The following is a 12,659-nucleotide window of genomic DNA, read 5'->3' as shown; positions in this document are numbered from 1 at the left end:
ATGTTATTTATACTGGAATTAAAGTAAAAAACTAAAAAAAAAAAAGTGGGAACTAGTCCTCTAGCACACCAGTGGGGTAGGCTATTACTAAAACTTAGGAGCTGCACAAATGTCATTCTTATATCCTAATAGCAAAATTAAAGTCAAGGTTTGTACAATATATTTAACAAACTGTGGTTAACCCATGGGGACAAAAAAGAGATGAGTCTGATCCAGTCTTATTTTTAAAAAAATTAGAACAAAATAAAAATATATAGAGAAGTTTCACATCCAACTACAGCTTTGTCTATTCCTTTGCTCCCTCTCCCCGTATAGCACTGTTTCTTATGTATCCTTTTATTTTTTTAATGCAAATTTCAACAAATGCAATTATATCATCTTATTTACCATATTTCTTACACAAAATAATATATTTCCATACTTTTTCAGACCTGAAATATCATGCAGTGTGATGTATAACATTTTTAATGTATCACCAAATAGGAAAAAAATACTGGCACTTAAAATGTGACATGGCATTGATTATACAGTACATCACAATGCCAGAAATATTAAGGTGAGAATAAATTCATATTTTAGAATAAAAATATGGTATGTATCCTCTGCTGTCCATCACTCTTGTCATTTAAGAACATAACCTGAATATCTTTGCATTGCAGGCCTTCTTTATTACTTTTTTTACAGGTACATAATATTTCATAGCATATTGTAGTCTGGTTTTATTTAACTCGTATAAATGGACACTTGGTATTTTTTCCTGTCTTTGAATCTTTGTGCATAGGTCATTTTTTATGCATTGCAGGTAAAACTACAGTATACATTCCAAATGAGATTACTGACTTACTGGTAATTACATTTCTAATTTGTATAGCTTTTACCAGAAAGTATAGTTTTAGCTCTGTATTTTCCAGCCAACTGAATGAAGAATATGTAGTCATATTGGATTTTTGCCAATTGAGAAGTGAGAAATGTATTTCAGAATGGTTCTAATCTGTACTTCTTGAATAAGGTCGAGAATATGTTCTCTTGTTTAAGGACCATTTGTTTTTCTTTTACTGCATACTGTTCATGTTCTTTGCCCTGTTTCTATTAGATTGTTCATTTTTTATTATTTCTAGAAATTCTTTGTAGTTTGCCTTTTCTCTCTGAAATGGGCTAGAGTTTCTTTTCTCAGCTTGTTATTGATTCTTTACCTATTTAAAAAAAAATGAAGATGTTATCGCTTCTCGGCCTTTTGGCTAAGATCAAGTGTAGTATCTGTTATTATCAGTTTAATATCTGATACGTCCTCTATCCGAGGACAATATATTAAATGGATTTTTGGAGCAGGGAGATGGAATAGAAGCTTGCTCCGTCCACTCCACTCATCGACCTGGTATTGCAGTACTTCCAGGAATGGTACACCCCCCTCGGGGGTTAAAATGCGTGGTTTCCCATAACAGAGTTTGCTTTTAGATGCAGTAGTTTTCAACTTTTTTCTTTTTCGTTTTGGTGTACTTCTTAACGTCTATTATGATTTCTGTTGCTCATACCACCAACTTCTTGAGATTCTGTATCTCCACATTCTTGGTATGTTGAGGGGCAACGTTCATTCTTGGTTTAGCAAAGTTTTTGGCAAGCCGCCTTGGGGGAGTGGTTGTGCTGGGTTTGTCGAAATAGAGTCTCCTGTTTCTTTATTCCCAGATTAATTAAACATGGAGGCAGTTTTTTTGGTCTTTCACTAGTGATTGGTGGAAGAACAAACTAAAAAAAAAAAAAAATGAAGATGTTATTCATATTTAATGTCAAATTGTTCAGCTTCTCTTTTTGACTTCCAGAATTTTGACTTCCAGAATAGTCATAGATTATAAAGGACTTTTCCATGTTTTCTTCTAGAAATGCTATGGCTTTTTTTTTTTTTTTTTTAACATTTTGTTTAGGCTTGTACTTTGGTACCCTCCTCCCCATGGCCCATATAGACACACCCTTGTGTAAGCCCTTTCTATACTGACTCTAGACTGGGGCTCTCTGACTGCTTTGACTAATCAGGTATTTTTTTTTTATTTTTTTAATTTATTTTTTATTTTCAGCATAACAGTATTCATTATTTTTGTACCACACCCAGTGCTCCTAATCAGTTTTGTTTGGAGTGGCGCTTTGTCACTTTGACACCTAGTCCTTAATTAAGTGGGCAGTTCTTTTATCTTGGAAGCTTACCAATTAAACACTTCTTGGTGCCCAACCACCATGTAAGAAGGCTGCCCCAGCTGAGTGGCCCATTTCAAAGAGAATCAGCTCCAGCAGACAGTAGCTTCAACTGAGGTCCCAGTCAGGTCTCCAGAAGAGAAAGGTTGTCCAGGTGCTGGACCTTTCATCCCACATGGGTTCTCAGTTGAGCCTCCAGTTGACTGTGGTCATCCCAGCAAAACAACTGACACCAAGCGGGCAGAACTTTCCACTTAACATAAACAATTGTGAGAGATAATGCCTTGTTGCTTTGGGCCAATAAATTGTTTCACCTCAAATCTTAATGGCTTAACATAACAAAAATCATCATTGCTTATAATTTAGGCAGGGCTCAGGAGAGAAGGAGACATGATAGGAACTTAGCAAATCTCTCTCCAACATGGCATCAAGGGAGGCAGTTACAAGGTAGGCTGGAGAATCTTCTTGAAAGAAGTTTTAATGACAGACTGGCCCTTGGTTAAGGGCTCAGTGCAGGCTGTTGGCTTTGGGCTTCAGTTTTGTTCCAGAAGAGCGAGGTAGCTGAGTTTTGAGAGGGAGGAAGTGGCAGCTGCAGTTTCTCTTGAAGGCTAAGCCTATTACTTCCATATAATACTATCACCTCCACTGTATTATGTGGGCAAAAGCAGTCATAGGAGCATCTCAGATTCAAGGGTATTAAGAAATAGATTGTCACACCTCTTTATGGGAGAAGTGATAAAGAATTTTTGAACATCTTTAATTCATCACATATTTAAATATTTGATACAACTTAATCTTCCCCTGATGGCTATCAGGTCATCCATCACCATTTATTGACAGATTATTCTCTATTTCAGTATTTAGAGATATTCTCATTAACACATTCTAAATTCTTATAATTTCTGTGTTGCTTTATAGGTCTCTCTGTTCATGCACCACTAATAAATATTATATATTATAAAATATTTTCTTTTTCTTTTTTTTAATTTTTTTTTAAAGATTTTATTTATTTATCAGAGAGAGGGAGGGAGAGAGAGCGAGCACAAGCAGACAGAGAGGCAGGCAGAGGCAGAGGGAGAAGCAGACTCCCTGCCGAGCAAGGAGCCCGATGTGGGACTCGATCCCAGGACGCTGGGATCATGACCTGAGCCGAAGGCAGCCGCTCAACCAACTGAGCCACCCAGGCGTCCCAAAATATTTTCTTGCTGGTACATTGGCTACCTCTCATTCTTTTGTTTTCATAATTTTATTGGGTATTCTTACAAACTTATTTTTATAAATAAATGTTATAATTGGTTTGTCATATTCTGGAGGAAAAAGAGACTATTGGTATAAATACTGAGATTAAATTAAAATTATAAATTAATTTAGGTAGAACTGTTACCTTTCAGATTTTCAGTCTTCCTAACCAAGAATATAATATGTCTTACCATCTACTTTTGTGTCTTTAAGTAATATTTTAAAGATTTTTTCAAATAAGTTTTGTATATCTTCCTTTAAGTTTATAGACACATGTATATAAGACATGCACACATAGAAAGATTTACTTATATTTACTAATTGAACATGCTGTATGCTGCACTGAATTCCTTTATTGCTTGTAATAATATTTCAGTTCATACTTAAGGGTCTTCCAGGTATACAGTTACATTAACTAAAAAGTTATTTCCTCTTTTTCTAATATTTATACTTCAGATTTATTTCTTTTGTCTAATTATACTGGCTAATATCTTCAGTACAGTGTTACTAATGGTAGAGGTGATGGTGGACATCCTTGTCTTATTTCTAACTTTGGTGGAAATGTCTTCAGTGATTTCCCATTAAGTAAAATGCTTTGGGGCTTTTAGATCAATTGATTAATTTATCTATCCATGAAATCATATTAAATAATATTTTCATTGAATTGGATGCTTTTGCTAAGAATTTATGTTGAATTTGTATCAAATACCTTTTTATTTTCTGTGGAAATACATTATTTTCTTCTTAAATCAAGCAATATATTATATAGTAATAACATATTTTCTAATATTTAACCATTCCTATAATCTTGTAATAAATACTCATGATGATGATCAATTATTATTTGAATGTGTTGCTGGAATCTATTTGCTTATTTAATTTAGAAATTTACATCAATATCTAAAGTGATATTGATCTATAGTGTTCTTTTTGTGTGTGTAATCTTTTTTAGTCTTTAGTATTTATATGCTACACAATTCACAAGTAAGATTTGGAAGTATTCCTTCTAGTTTTCTGACCTTAAACCATCTAAATATCATTGGAATTTCTGTACCAAATGGTTTGGTAGGATTCTTTTGAAAATGATTGGATTGTGCTTTGGAGGGGCTAACTGACTATTTCTTAACTACATCAGTATAGACTTTTTCATCTGTGAGAATTATCTATATTATCTATATTATTAAAATGATTTGGGGTGCCTGGGTAGCTCAGTGGGCTAAAGCCTCTGCCTTCGGCTCGGGTCATGATCCTAGGGATCCTAGGGTCTTGGGATCAAGCCCCGCATCAGCCTCTCTGCTCAGTGTGGAGCCCGTTTCCTCCTCTCTCTCTGCCTGCCCCTCTGCCTGCTTGTGGTCTCTGTCTCTCAAATAAATAAATAAAATCTTAAAAAAAAATATTTTCATAAGATGATAAATACATGTAAACTCAAAAAGGGTTTGTTCTTTTACCAAAGTGAAGTTAAGCTAGAGCTAAATAACAGGAATATAAATAGGAATTTCTATATATTTAGAAATTAAGGAGTCTGTCCTATGTAACCTATGAGTCCTAGATAACATTATAATAGAAATTAGAGAATATTTTGGATGAAATGATAAATCAGATGCAAATATTAAACTTTTATGACAGGCAGCAACACAGTGCTTACCAAGAAAGTGGTAGTTTAAAATCCTTATATCAGAAGAGATAAAAGGCTGAAATCAGTGATATAAGGATCCATATCAAAAGTTAGGAAAAGAAAAAATTAAATCCAAGTAAAATGGATGGAATGAAATAAAAAAATAATGGATGGCATGGAATAATAATAAAGACAAAAGCAGGAATTAATGAGATAGAAAATTAAATATAATAAGATCAATGAATCCCTAAGTTGATTGTTTGAAAAAAATTAATCAAATTGATAAACCTCAAGGAAGACTAATCTAGGAGTCTTCAGGGTCTTTAGACATATTCTCTCTACCAGAAATGTTGGCTTTACTGTTTTTTTTTTTCTTTTTTCATCTCTCAATGCTTACTCTTTTTTCAGATCATAGTCCAAATGTCACTTTCTTTCTTTTTTTTTTTTTAAGATTTTATTTATTTGACAGAGAGAGAGAAATCTCAAGTAGGCAGAGAGGCAGACAGAGAGAGAGGGGGGGGGGGACGCAGGCCCCCTGCGGAGCGGAGAGCTGGATGTGGGGCTCAATCCCAGGACCCCGGGATCATGACCCGAGCCGAAGGCAGAGGCTCTAACCCACTGAGCCACCCAGGCGCCCCCAAATGTCACTTTCTTAATGAAGATTTACCTCACCCTCCTAGATGAATTTAGTGTCCTGTTGAATTTGTTCTTTTAGTAAATTTGGGTTTCCTTTTATGTAAGCTGGGAAGTCATTAGATTTTATGCAGGAATTACACTAGATGATTTATACTTTTAAAAGATTGCTCTGTGCTCCCCAAAGTGATCTATAGACTCAACACAATCCATAGCATTATCCCAGCTGAATTGTAGAAAAAATTGGCAAGCTGATCTTAAAATTCACATGAAAATGCAAAGGACCCCAAAGAGCCAAAGTAGTCTTGAAAGAACAAGTTTGAGGACATACACTGGCTGATTTCAACATTTACTGCTAAGCTATAGCAATCAAAGTAGTGTGGTAGTGTCATAATGATATAGACCTATATAGATCAGTGAAATAAAACTAAGAGTTGAGAAATAAACTCTTACATTTATGGTCAATTTTTTTTGACAAAGGTGCCAAGTAAATTTAGTTGTGGAAATGTCTTTTCAACAAGTTGGGCTGGGACAGCTGGACATCTAGATGTAAGGACATAAATTTGGGTCCTTACAAGACAAAAATCTAAAAATGCATCTTATATATTAATGTAAGGGCTAAAACTATAAAACTCTTTGAAGAAAACATAAGAATGTATCTTAATTACCTTGGGTTAGGCAATGATTTTTTAGATATATCACCAAAAGCTCAGGCAATAAAAGAAAAAATACGTTGGGCTTCATCAAAATGAAAAAAATTTGCACTTCAAAAGACACAATCAAGAAAGTGAAAAGGCAACCCACAGAATGAAAGAAAATTTTGTAAATCACTTATTTCATAAGAATCTAGTGTTCAGAATATATAAAGAACCTTTGCAACTTAATAATAAGACAAATAACTCAATTTAGAAGTGGGCAAATTATTTGACTATATACTTCTCCTAAGAACACATGTGAATGATCATTGAGCACTTTTTTTAAAAAAGATTATTTATTTATTTATTTATTTGAGAGAGAGAGAGCATGAGAGGGGAGAAGGTCAGAGGGAGAAGCAGACTCCCCATGGAGCTGGGAGCCCGATGTGGGACTTGATCCCGGGACTCTGGGATCATGACCTGAGCTGAAGGCAGTTGCTTAACCAACTGAGGCACCCAGGTGCCCCAGATCATTGAGCACTTTAAAAGATGCTCAACATCAGTGTCACTAGGGAAATGCAAGTCAAAAACCACAATGAGACTGGGAGCAGGGCATGGAACTTATTGCTGAATGGGTATTGGGCCTCTGTTGGGGTGTTGAGTCATACTGGAAATAGATAGTAATAAATGTCATAAACATTCTGAATATAATTAATACCATTAAATTGTATGCTTAAATTAGTTAAGATGGCAAGTTTTGGTGTATATATATCTTTTCACAATGAACAAATAATAAACATACATACAATGAGATACCATTTCATATCCATTGGGATGGTACAATAAAAAAGATAATAAGTGTTGACGAGAATGTGGAGAAAGTGGAGGTCTCATGCATTGCTGAAGGGAATTTAAAGTTGGTAGAGCTATTTTTCTCAAAATATTAATCATAGAGTCACTACATGACCCTGCAATTCCATTTCTAGGTATTTGCCCAAGGGAAATGAAAAAGATTGTCCACACAAGAATGTGTGTGTAGTGTTTATAATAGCATTATTCATAATAGTCAAAAAGTGGAAATGATCTAATTATCCATCTATGGTTAAGGAATAAACAAAATCTAAATGAATGAAGGCAAACACAAAGTACCAATATTGTATGATTATGTTTACGTGAAATGTGCAGAAAAGGTAAATATATAGAGACAACCTGATACCGGATGTGGGAATGAAGACTGACAGCAAATAGGCAAGAGATTTCATTTGGCATGATGGATATGTTCATTAGATGGTGTGATGATGGTTGCATAACTTTTTAGATATATTAAAACTCACTGGATTCTACATTATGGTGAATTTTATGGTCTGCATATTCTATTGCAATAAAATTGTTAAAATAAAAGAAAACTAGATAACTCTGACTGCTGTGTGAATAGTGGAAGTAGGGAGACAACTTTATAGAGGCTAGGATAGTAGTCCACAAAGAGAAGATAGTGATTTGGACGGTTTTTGTCTTCAATACCTGGGTATATAGTGACACAACCTGAGATGATAAGAACTAGGACAAGTTAGGCAGCAATCAAGAACACTAATTGGTCTTGTTAAGTTTAAGATGCTTATTAGATATTCAAGGGGGCAGGTCACTTAGGCAGCTGGACATAAAATCAGTTGGATATCCAAGTCTGGATTTCCTGAGAGGTCTAGATTGAATATATAAGTTTGCAAAAACTGTTGCCATAAGAATGATACTTAAGACCTAAGACTGGATGAATGTTAAATGTTGTGTGCCAGGAATTGTTTAAGGTAGAGGTCACAATGTCTTTGGGGACCTCACAATTCAGTGAGTAAGTATACTCAAAGAAGTGGGTATATGCAAACTGTGCTAAATTTCACCACAAGGTGGAGGATAGGTAGTTAGAAGTAGGCCTGATCAAATAAGAACCATTTGAGCTATCAAGAGTACACATTTATTTAATGGAGAAATTGATTAGGATGTTATTCATTGTCAATATGGGTGGAGAAAACACCATGGGAAAATACTGGAAGATATAAAAGGTACCCATTGTTTTCAAAATACTGAATAATCCAGTGTGGATGTGTAAGTTAAAAGATGAAGAAGAAAAAAAAAAGCTTTATTTGTGTCTGATTATAGGAGAAGTTATGACAGGCAAGGAAAAAAAATGGAAACAGTAATTGGGTAAATCATATAAAGGAGAATATTCTTTGAGAAATAGTTATCTCAATTATTCCTTACAAAATCATGATGCCGTCTCTCCTACTTTTGATAAGAAGCTATAGCCTCCATATATGAATATAACATCCGCATATACGTAAAGTATGAGTATACCATGCTTTTACATTTTTCCAAAAAAGCTTATAGTTGCCAATATTAATCCATTAAAATATTTTTTTCAAATTTACATTGTCTATTTTTATGAACTAACATCAAGAGACTGTATTCAGTATATCATTAACTATTAAGAATATTTCAGTACAAATCTACCTTCTCAATCTTTTATATTTTTTCTGTAACATATTTTGAACATTTAGCTGAAACTCCTTGATAAATGCATTATATCATTTTCCTCTATTTCAATTACACTTAGGTTCAATGTTCTTTGGACACCAAGTGTTTTTTAGTTGATTTTTTTATGAAGATTTTCCATAGCCCCAGAAACTCTCTGAACAATATGCATATCAAAGCCAGTTGAAGTTTCTCAACCCTGTTCTTCACAAATAATTTTTCTACTCATAGCAGGATGCTAAAGCAAAAATTTCCATCTTTCTTTTCCTTGCATATTCATTTTGGACATAGCCTATTTTCTTTGTAAAGACTTAGAGGCATCTCTTAACTAAATAAAATTACCAAGTAAGCATATGTAAATCATTTTGAAATGGCTATAACTTGTGGAAACTTAAGGTAATATTTCAAAACCGTATACAGCACTATAGGTCTGATGCTTAACTTTAAAGATAATAATTCAGTGTAACTCATAGATACCATGTAAAAATAGAGTTATAGTAAATATTGATGCTTTTTTCTTGAACCTGTAAAATTCATTGTTTTAATGGAAAATGTTTAAATACTCTATCTCAAGAATTTATAAATTATACTATTTTAAAACATTATATTTTGGAGATTTAGGCAGAGTGTATAATATATATTCATTTTTTTCCACTTAATGTTGAGTTTTAGAAAATGTATATTGTTAATGGGCCGTGCACTTTCAAGTCATTTTGTTTACCAAGCTAGAACTAAGATCTGAGCAATGATGTATGTTGTAAAACCTTTAAAACCAGAATGCATTGCATTAAAGAATGCTCATATTCTTTTGCAGTGAAGTATAGTATAAGAATTTTGCCCTAAGTAAGATTAAATTCAGATGCAAACTCTGTGTACATTGTTGCATTTATTATTATAAATAATAATCTGAATGTTTAATGTTGACATTTGGAATGTTTTCCAACATACTTCATAATGTGTTTTACTCTCTTTTCATTGTTAATCACATAGCCATTTTCAGTTCCTCTTAGTGTTTTTCAAGTGTTAGAAACCTTTTTACTTTTTTGCAGTTAATGAGATCTCATTGCCACAACTATATTTTTATAAACATCCTAGGTGTAGAATTCAGGTAGACTTTAAACAACTGTAAGTGATTTCCTTACATGTCTAGTACTTATCATGTACAGACTTTTTGCAGATGATTAGACCACTAATATTTAGTGCTAAGGAGTTACGACTCTCTCATTCCAGCTGATAGTACAGTGAACAGTAGTGGTCATGGGAAATGACAAATAAAATTAAAAAAAACTACATATCTCTATGAGTTGTAATGGTGGATACTAGGAAAAAATGAATAATTTAAGATAAAATTAGGCCATGATTATAATATAAAAATAAAATACATTTTAAAATTATCAACCTGCTTATGATCTATAAGGCATAAGCTAAAACCTTCTAATAATGTCAAGGAATTATGTGCAATGATTATTAGTTGTATGAAGCTGGAGGAGTATTTAAATAATCTATTTAAAATCAATTACTCATTTATTAATAATCTTGGACAGTCCTTACCATCTTTCAGAAGGGCTACCTTGGCCAGTATGGAGATTATCATATTTATTCACAGTCTTTTATCATTGTACCCTTGCTTTGTCATTGGATTCTCATTTGCTTAATGAAGAAAACACTTTGAATTGTCATAGGGACCATATTTCAGTATTTGGTCCTTTGACAGTAATTGTATAAGAGCTCCAGACATCACACAGCTGGTCTTAAATTTTATTTTATAAAGAGTACTTTCAAATGCTTTCAGAAAGACAAATGAAATTTCCTTCTCCCTTATTATTTGGGTATTTGGGATAAGATATTTCCTGGGCCCAGTTAATCTATACACACTTGTGGCTATCTTTTTGACAATATTTTTTGACAAAGATTTAACAGTTCTTGTTAATTTTTATTTTAACTTTGAGCGACATTGTTTTAAATTTAAATTAGTTTATGTAACACATAATTTCTGCTCCCCCTCAAAGTCTTTTGAATCAAAAGTATCAGAGGGGCTATTGATGAGAGATGAGCCTGTTAACCTTCCAGTAGCAAGGTCGAGAGTCCACAGTCAGTAGTAGTCTTCGCCGACACTCCTTTTGGCAACAGGCCATCTCCTTTGCTGCTTTTATCATTTTCTGTGTGAAGCTAGATTATAGCTGACATGGCTCAGCGTTGGTTCTCAGTAAAATTGCTCTAATGTAGCAGCTTACTCTGTGCTGTGAAAGTCCCAGTGTAGAATATACTGTAGCAAAATAAATGAATTCATTGTTGTGCTAGTTAAATTCAAAGTATTGACTCTAGCAGCCCGGAGAATAAATCTGAATTGTAAAGAGTCTGATTGTTAAATGAATACAATCATTTACTGCCATAGGCCACAAAAATTAAAAAGGTCTAAGTGCTTCTTTTAGACAGAGATGCAGAGACTAATTTTACATGAATGCATATCCTAACAAGATTAGGAGGCTTATTCTGGCACATGAATTGTACTTTTGTTCATTGCATGCAACACGCTTGCATCTTCAGTTTCACCCTGTTTTTATCATGATCTTAAGTTCTTTGCTTTAGCACTTTGCTTTCTTTGTGTGTTTTAACCTTTAGTTGTTTCATTATTGTTTCCTGCAGTAGATATTTAGTATTTTCTTTGTGCTTTCCATTATTTATGTTATAAATTCATTGCTTATCTAGTCACTAAGCAAATATAAAAAGAGAAAGGGGCAGCAGAGTGGGGAAGGAGAAACGGAGTATTTGTAAACAATAAAAAAATCGACTGCAGTACATTTCCTACACATACAAACTTCCCTTTTTTTTTATATACGCAGTTCACTCACTGCCTAGCTACCTCCTCCAGGAAGAAACTCAAAATTCCCATCTAATTGTTCAATAACCTTGAAGTAAAAATGCAAGTTATCTAGCTCCCTCTCCTTTCACATTCAATATTCAGTAGTGAAATGGGACAGGAGAACTGTAATAAGCACCTCCACTGGAAAGGGTAGAAGGACACAGCAGTCCCTGAACACCGCGTTTCTAAACTGTCGCTGATCAAGCGTTTTACCTTCTCACTCCCTATGACTAGGATATCTTTGCTTAGGTTTTCTGGGAGCAGTTCCCAGAAACTGCTTCTGGCTCTGACCTGTGGGAAATCCTTCTGTTTTCATTATTTTGCTTGGTCATATCTACAGATGACCATGCAGAATCTACCTTCTTGAGAGTCTGAGTGTTGACTCAGAAACTATGAAGGATTTGAAGTTACTCTACTTGGCACAAATGTACATATACACATGTATGTGCATGTTTATGATGTTTATGCCACACACACATACACACCCACAGAGATGAGTAAAAGGAATGCCATGTCACTGAATTTCTGACCTCTCTATTCTTTCTTTCATCTCTTCCTGAACGCAAGACAGTTCTTTCCTGAGCTCGATTTTATATTATATTAACTTCTCATTTTTAGCAATAATAACTAGTTCACATTAGTAATATAGTCCTTTGAAAATTGGTTGTCTATCACCACACATTGATTTTACGTGAATCAATTTTTTATTAAAAGATTACAGATTCACCAACTGTTTTCCTGCTGCATAACAAGGGTGTCTGTGTCAAGCCTCCAGCAATAACCTCTTACCTACCTCCTACCCTTTTCAGTTAGTGCCACATATTTTAATTTGATTTAACAGTAACCACTTCTTCATACCACTTTTTTTATATCATCTTTTTATTAATAGTAACAACTCAGGGACACCAAGCCAAACCATGCAATTGATTTAAAGCTCTGTCAGGACATTGCATTTATCATGGCACCA

The 12,659-nt window shown here is 34.0% G+C and overlaps 1 protein-coding gene and 1 non-coding gene across 2 annotated transcripts in view; both read left to right on the top strand.

The window, feature by feature from the left end:
• ATRNL1 (attractin like 1) overlaps positions 1-12,659 on the top strand; it is an 815,348-nt gene that overhangs the window by 437,811 nt on the left and 364,878 nt on the right. The window lies entirely within an intron of this gene.
• On the top strand, positions 1,219-1,409 carry LOC123388777. The gene has a single exon (XR_006603294.1). It is a non-coding gene; the product is annotated as a U2 spliceosomal RNA (small nuclear RNA).

The sequence above is a fragment of the Mustela putorius genome, unplaced genomic scaffold (genome assembly GCF_011764305.1).
Source record: "Mustela putorius furo isolate JIRA1106 unplaced genomic scaffold, ASM1176430v1.1 tig00003909_pilon_pilon_pilon, whole genome shotgun sequence".
NCBI classification, from domain to species: Eukaryota; Metazoa; Chordata; class Mammalia; order Carnivora; family Mustelidae; genus Mustela; species Mustela putorius.
This window is presented reverse-complemented; position numbering and strand designations above follow the sequence as displayed.